The following is a 6,998-nucleotide window of genomic DNA, read 5'->3' on the forward strand; positions in this document are numbered from 1 at the left end:
TTAGTAGAGATGAGGTTTCACCATGTTGGCCAGGCTGATCTGAAACTCTTGACCTCAGGCGATCCACCCACCTCAGCCTCCCAAAGTGCTGGGATTACAGGTGTAAGCCACCGTGCCCAGCTGATTTTTTTTTTTTTATTTTTTACTTCCATAGATCATTGGGGAACAGGTGGTGTTTGGTTACATGACGAAGTTCTTTAGTGGTGATTTGTGAGATTTTTGGTGCACTCATCACCTGAGCAGTATACACTGCACCCAATTTGTAATCTTTTATCACTCATCCCCTTTATACCCTTTCCCCCTGAGTCCCCAAGGTCCATTGTATCATTCTTATGGCTTTGCATCCTCATAACTTAGCTACCACTTATGAGTGAGAATATATGATGTTTGGTTTTCCATTCCTGAGTTACTTCACTAAGAATAATAGTCTCCAATGTCATCCAGGTTGCTGCAAATGCCATAATTTATTCCTTTTATGACTGAGTAATATTCTGAGTGTGTGTGTATATATGTGTGTGTATATATATACGTATATATACACATATATGATGTGTATATATATATATCAGTTTCTTTATCCACTTGTTGATTGATGAGCATTTGAGTTGGTCCCACATTTTTGCAATTGTGAATTATGCTACTATAAACATGAGTGTGCAAATATCTTTTTCGTATAATGACTTCTTTTCCTTTGAGTCGACACCCAGTAGTGGGATTGCTGGATCAAATGGTAGTTCTACTTTTAGAACTTTAAGGAATCTTCACACTGTTTTCCATGATGGTTGAACTAGTTTACATTCCCACCAGCAGCGTAGAAGTGTTCCCTCTCTGTTGCATCCCTGCCAACATCTATTATTTTTTGATTTTTTGATTATGGCCATACTTGCAGGAGTAAGGTAGTATCACATTGTAGTTTTGGTTTGCATTTCCCTGATCATTAGTGATGTTGAGCATTTTTTCACATGTGTATTGGCCATTTATATATCTTCTTTTGAGAATTATCTATTCATGTCCTTAGCCTACTTTGTGATGGGATTGTTTATTTCTTGCTAATTTCTTTGAGTTTGTTGTAGATTCTGGATATTAGTCCTTTGTCAGGTGTATAGATTGTGCAGATTTTCTCTCACTCTGTGGGTTGTCTTTTTACTCTGCTGACTATTCCTTTTGCTGTGCAAAATCTCCTTAGTTTAATTAAGCCCAGGCTATTTATCTTTGTTTCTTGTTTTGTTTTGTTTTGTTGAGATGAAGTCTCGCTCTTGTCCCCCAGGCTGGAGTGCAATGGCACAATCTCAGCTCACTGCAACCTCCACCTCCCAGGTTGAAGCAATTCTCCTGCCTCAGCCTCCCAAGTACCTGGGATTACAGGCACCTGCCACCATGCCTGGCTAATTTGTGTATTTTTAGTAGAGACAGGTTTTCACCATGTTGGCCAGGCTGGTCTTGAACTCATGACCTCAGGTGATCCGCCTGCCTCAGTCTCCCAAAGTGCTGGGATTACAGGTGTGAGCCATCATGCCCAGCCTTATCTGTTTTTATTGCATTTGCTTTTGGGTTCCTGGTCATGAAATCCTTGCCTAAGCCAATGGCTAGAAGGGTTTTTCTGATGTTACCTTCTAGAATTTTTATAGTCTCAGGTCTTAGATTTAAGTTCTTGATCCAGCTTGAGTTGATTTTTGTATAAGGTGAGAGATGAGGATCCAGTTTCATTCTCCTACATATGGCTTGCCAATTATCCCAGCACTATTTGTTGAATAGGGCATCCTTTCCCCACTTTATGTTTTTGTTTGCTTTGCTGAAGATCAGTTGGCTGTAAGTATTTGGGTTTATTTCTGGGTTCCCTATTCTGTTCCATTGGTCTATGTTCCTATTTTTATATCAGTACCATGCTGTTTTGGTGACTATGGCCTTATAGTATAGTTTAAAATCAGGTAATGTGATGCCTCCAGATTTGTTCTTTTTGTTCAGTCATGCTTGGGCTATGCAGGCTCTTTTTTGGTTCCATATGAATTTTAGAATTGTTTTTTCTAGTTCTGTGAAGAATGACAGTGGTATTTTGATGGTAATTGCCTTGAATTTGTAGATTGCTTTTGGCAGTATGGTTGAAAATAATATTTAAATTGGACCTTGGGTAATGAATAGGGTGGAAAATAAGAGAAATCTGACTCTGTATCTTTTACACAATGCAGATACTTAATAAACACTAACAATGGGATAGACCAAAAACATGCTAAGAAAAAACAGAATATAATGGAAGAGTAAACTTGGGAACCATGCAAATGAGGTGAGCATGAGGATCACCAGGGAAATGTATAAAAGAAAGAAGAATGGAAATAAAGTTTTTAAAAAAAAAAAAAGAAAAAGAAAAGAATAACTGTATTCCTAAAGGAAATGATTTTATTAACAAGGGAAAAGCACTGGAAAGAGCAGTTTGCGAAAGTTTCCTTAGAATCCCAGGGAGGATAAAACATCTAATTTTGGAAGTTGGAAACAGCATATTAGCCAAGGTTCTCTAATTTGGACTAATGAAAGCAAATTCAAAGTATAAGAAAAAAAGTGGAGCCGTGGTGTTTGTTACATGAATGATGTGGTATCTCACAGAATTCAAAAGAAGGGATAGAGTTGGATCTCAGGAAGAGATTGAAAGTATGAACTGGAAAACCGTTAGGAAGCCAAGTCTGACTCTACCTCTCTCTCTCTCATCCTTGCCTCTCTGCATCAAACTTCTCCCTTTGCTAATAAACTTTCTCTGCTTCTCAGTTCACAAGTTAGAATGTGGGTGCAAAACAGCTTGGGAGTTTGGATGTTCCAATTCCTTTCCACACGGTTCTTACTACATGATTTCTGAAACCAGATTCCATATTAAAAGACAAGAAAATGCAACAGGCTCACTGTGGGTCAGCTTTCTGCCTTTGGCACAATAACATGGCTGGGAGACAGGGCACGTGATGGTAGAAATTAGACAAGCAGGGCAGAAAGAATGTAGATAGCTTTTTGTATGTAAATCTATTCTAATTCTCCTGTATGGCTTGTGGATTGGACATATACTCTCATATATCCAGCATATATCCAGAATATGCTCTGAAATTGTGACTTTGACCTGAAACCAAGCTTGTACATGTAACCTATCACAACAGGTATCATTTCTTTAAAAAATGGAAGAGTATAATCCTTTGGATATATACCCAGTAATGGGATCACTGGGTCAAATAGTATTTCTAGTTCTAGATCCTTGAGGAATCACCACACGGTCTTCCACAATGGTTGAACTAGTCTACACTCCCACCAACAGTGTAAAAGCATTCCTATTTCTCCACATCCTCTCCAGCATCTGTTGTTTCCTGACTTTTTAATGATCGCCATTTTAACTGGCGTGAGATGGTATCTCATTATGGTTTTGATTTGCATTTCTCTGATGACCAGTGTTGATGAGCATTTTTTCATGTGTCTGTTGGCTGCATAAATGTCTTCTTTTGAGAAGTGTCTGTTCATATCTTTTGTCCACTTTTTGATGGGGTTGTTTGTTTTTTTATTGTAAATTTGTTTAAGTTCTTTGTAGATTCTGGATAGTGGCACATATACACCATGGAATACTATGCAGCCATAAAAAGAATGAGTTCATGTCCTTTTCAGGGACATGGATGCAGCTGGAAACCATCATTCTGAGTAAACTATCACAAGGACAGAAAACCAAACACCGCATGTTCTCATTTGTAGGTGGGAATTGAACAACAAGAACACTCGGACACAGGGCGGGGAACATGACACCCTGGGGCCTGCCATGGAGTAGGGGGCAGGGGGAGGGATAGCATTAGGAGAAATACCTAATGTAAATGACCAGTTAATGGGTGTAGCAAACCAACATGACACATGTATACCTATGTAACAAACCTGCACGTTGTGCACATATACCCTAGAACTTAAAGTATAATAATTTTTAAAAAAAGAGTGGAAGACTGAGAACTGGAAGACTGAGAACTAACTGAACCACAGGATTAAATCAGGTGAAAGTAGGAGAAAAAAGATTTGTATTGAGCTTGGCAAAATTGGCACCTGAAGCCATGCTAAACACCTTATAATTTGTTTCGCTGACACTGATCACATTCAGAAAGAGCAGCTGATAGCAGTCAAGACAGCAGGGCCAGATTTAGGGTGAGGCGAGTGAGGCAGGGTCATGTGAATGTAGGACAAAATCCTCTATCTTTATTTATATTGTTGATATTTTGTTCATCATGGATTGTTGTGTGAATGTCTACTTCTAAAATATTGCATAAAGGTTTGATTTATCTTGATTTCCAAAGTCTTGGTGTCTCCTTAAGTTTTGCAGCTGGAGCATATGCCTCACTCACTTCATTCTCATCCACCACTCTGCTACACAGTTGGAAAAACATGTGATGACATGGACAGCACCTAGTATAAAGAGAAGCTTGAAAGAATTCAGAAAAGTCAACTTAAGGTTTATTACTGTCCAATGAGTGCATAGTGAGGGTGCTACTGCTAACACCTACACAAGACACCACCATCAGCTAGAGCTTTACTTTACTTTGGTGCTATTTTTGGAAAAATCAAAACCAGATTTTCCATGATAAAGAAAAGAAAACAATAAAAAAAAATTTTTTAAATATTTATAGAGCTAAAACTATAAAGTGCCTAAAGTAAAACATAAGATAAAATCTTCGTGATCTTGAGTTAAGTAAAGATTTTTTATATAGGACAAAAAAATATGAACTATAAAAGAAAAACCTGATAACTTAAAATTTATCAAAATTTAAAGCTTCTGCTTTTCAGAAGACACTGTAAGAAAATTAGTTGACAAGCTACATACTAGGAGAAAATATTGGCAAAACTTATACCTGATAAAGAACATATTTAGAATATATAAACAGCTCTCAAAATTCAATAAGAAAATCCATTAGCAAAAAGTACAAAATATTTGAATATACATCTCACCAAAGAAAATATACATGTCAAATAAGTGCTGAAAAAGAGACTCAACATGATTAGTCAAGATTGGAATTAACAGAAACATTTTTTTAAAAAAAAACCTCGAACTCTATGGCAATAACACAAGAGAAGTGGTTAATATGGAGAAACCTTTGTCTGTATGTGGCTCTGGTGTTTTGTCAAAAGTGAACTGACTGATCATCCATATAGAAAATCCCAAATAATCTGCAGGAAAATATACGAGAACTAGTAAGTGAATTTAGCAAGGCTGCAGGACACAAGTGTTGTGGTTTGAACTGTGTCTCCCCAAAATATATGTTCAAGTCCTCACCTCCAGTACCTGTGAATGTGACCTTATTTGAAAATAGGGTCTTTGCAGATGTAATGAGTTACGATGAAGACTTACTAGATCAGGGTGAGTCTTTAATTCGGTGACTGCTGTTTTTACACGAAGAGGGAAATTTGGACACAGAGACTAACCCAGAGGGAGAATGCCACGTAGCAGTAGAGGCAGAGACTGGAATAATGCAGCTACAAGACAGGACTGTCAGGCATTGCTGACAACCACCAGAGGCTAGGAGAGAAGCATGGGACATGCTTTCCTCAGAGCCTCCAGAAAGAACCATATTTGCTGGCACTTTGATTCTGGACTTCCAGCCTTTCAGAACTGTGAAAGAATAAATTTATGTTGTTTTAAGCCCTCCAGTTTGTGACAGTTTGTGATAGCAGCCCTAGAAATTACAAGGTCAACATATAAAAGTTATTTGTGTTTCTAAATAATAGCAATGAATAACTGAAAACCAAAATTTTTAAACATTATTTAAAATAGCCTCAAAACTATAAAATATTTCATGATATATCTAACAAAGTGTGTCCGAAGTTCATACACTGAAGACTACAAAATATTGCTGAAAGGTATTAAAGAAGATTGAAGTCAATGTAAAGATAAACTGTGTATGTGGATCAGAAGGCCCAGTATTGTTGAGGCAATTCTACCCAAATTGACCTATAGGTTTAATGCAATCCCACGCAAAATTCCAGCAAGTTTTTAGAAATTGACAAACTGACTCTAACATTTATATGGAAATGCAAAGGACCTAGGATAAACAGTTTTGGAAAAGAAAAATAATTTGGAGGACTTATACCACCTGACTTCCAGACTTATTACAAAGCTACAGTAATCAGTCAGTGTGGTAGATTATTGGCATAAGCATAGTCATATCGACCCATGGGAACAGTAATAGGCCTACATATATACAGTCAATTGATTTGCACTGCAGGAGCCAAGTTATTTCAATGAGGATAGAATAGTGTTTTAAAGCCAAAAGCCTCTAAAACGATTGATATCCACATGAAAAAAAAAACAAAAACAAACAAACAAAAAAAAACTTCAACCTTTACCTTGCACCCTACACAAAAATTACCTTGAAATGGATTATAGCCATGAATTTAAAGATTTATAGAGCTAACTATTCCTCCCTTGGGGTTGCGCTACTGTTCAATGAGTGCTTGGTGAGGGCGCTACTGCTAATACCTACACAACACACCTACATCAACTAGAGCTTTGCTTTACTTTGGTGCAATTTTTGGAAAAATAAAAACCTGATTTTCCATGACAGTAAAAAAATAAAACAATAAATAAAATTTAAAAATAATGTATACATCTAAATCTATAAAATGCCTAAAGTAGAACCTAAGATAAAATCTTCATGATCTTGAGTTAAGCAAAAATTTTTTATATAGGACAAAAAATTATGAACTATAAAAGAAAAAACTGGTAACTTGAAATTTATCGAAATTTAAAACTTCTGCTTTTCAAAAGACACCATAAGAAAATTAGTAGACAAGCTAAAATATGTAGCTTGTCTACTAATTTAACAAAACTTATATCTGATAAAGAACATATTTAGAATATATAAAGAACTCTCAAAATTCAATAAGACAATCCATTAGTAAAAAGTGCAAAATGTTTGAATATACATCTCACTAAAGAAAATATACATGTCAAATAAGCACTGAAAAAGAGGCTTAACATGATTATTTATTAGAGGAATGTA

General features: G+C 36.4%; 1 non-coding gene across 1 annotated transcript; it reads left to right on the forward strand.

The window, feature by feature from the left end:
• Positions 1 to 6,409: 6,409 nt before the first annotated feature.
• On the forward strand, positions 6,410 to 6,535 carry LOC112607498. Its single transcript, XR_003115839.1, has one exon. It is a non-coding gene; the product is annotated as a U4atac minor spliceosomal RNA (small nuclear RNA).
• Positions 6,536 to 6,998: the final 463 nt, after the last annotated feature.

Source organism: Theropithecus gelada, chromosome 14 (assembly GCF_003255815.1).
Source record: "Theropithecus gelada isolate Dixy chromosome 14, Tgel_1.0, whole genome shotgun sequence".
Taxonomy (NCBI): Eukaryota; Metazoa; Chordata; class Mammalia; order Primates; family Cercopithecidae; genus Theropithecus; species Theropithecus gelada.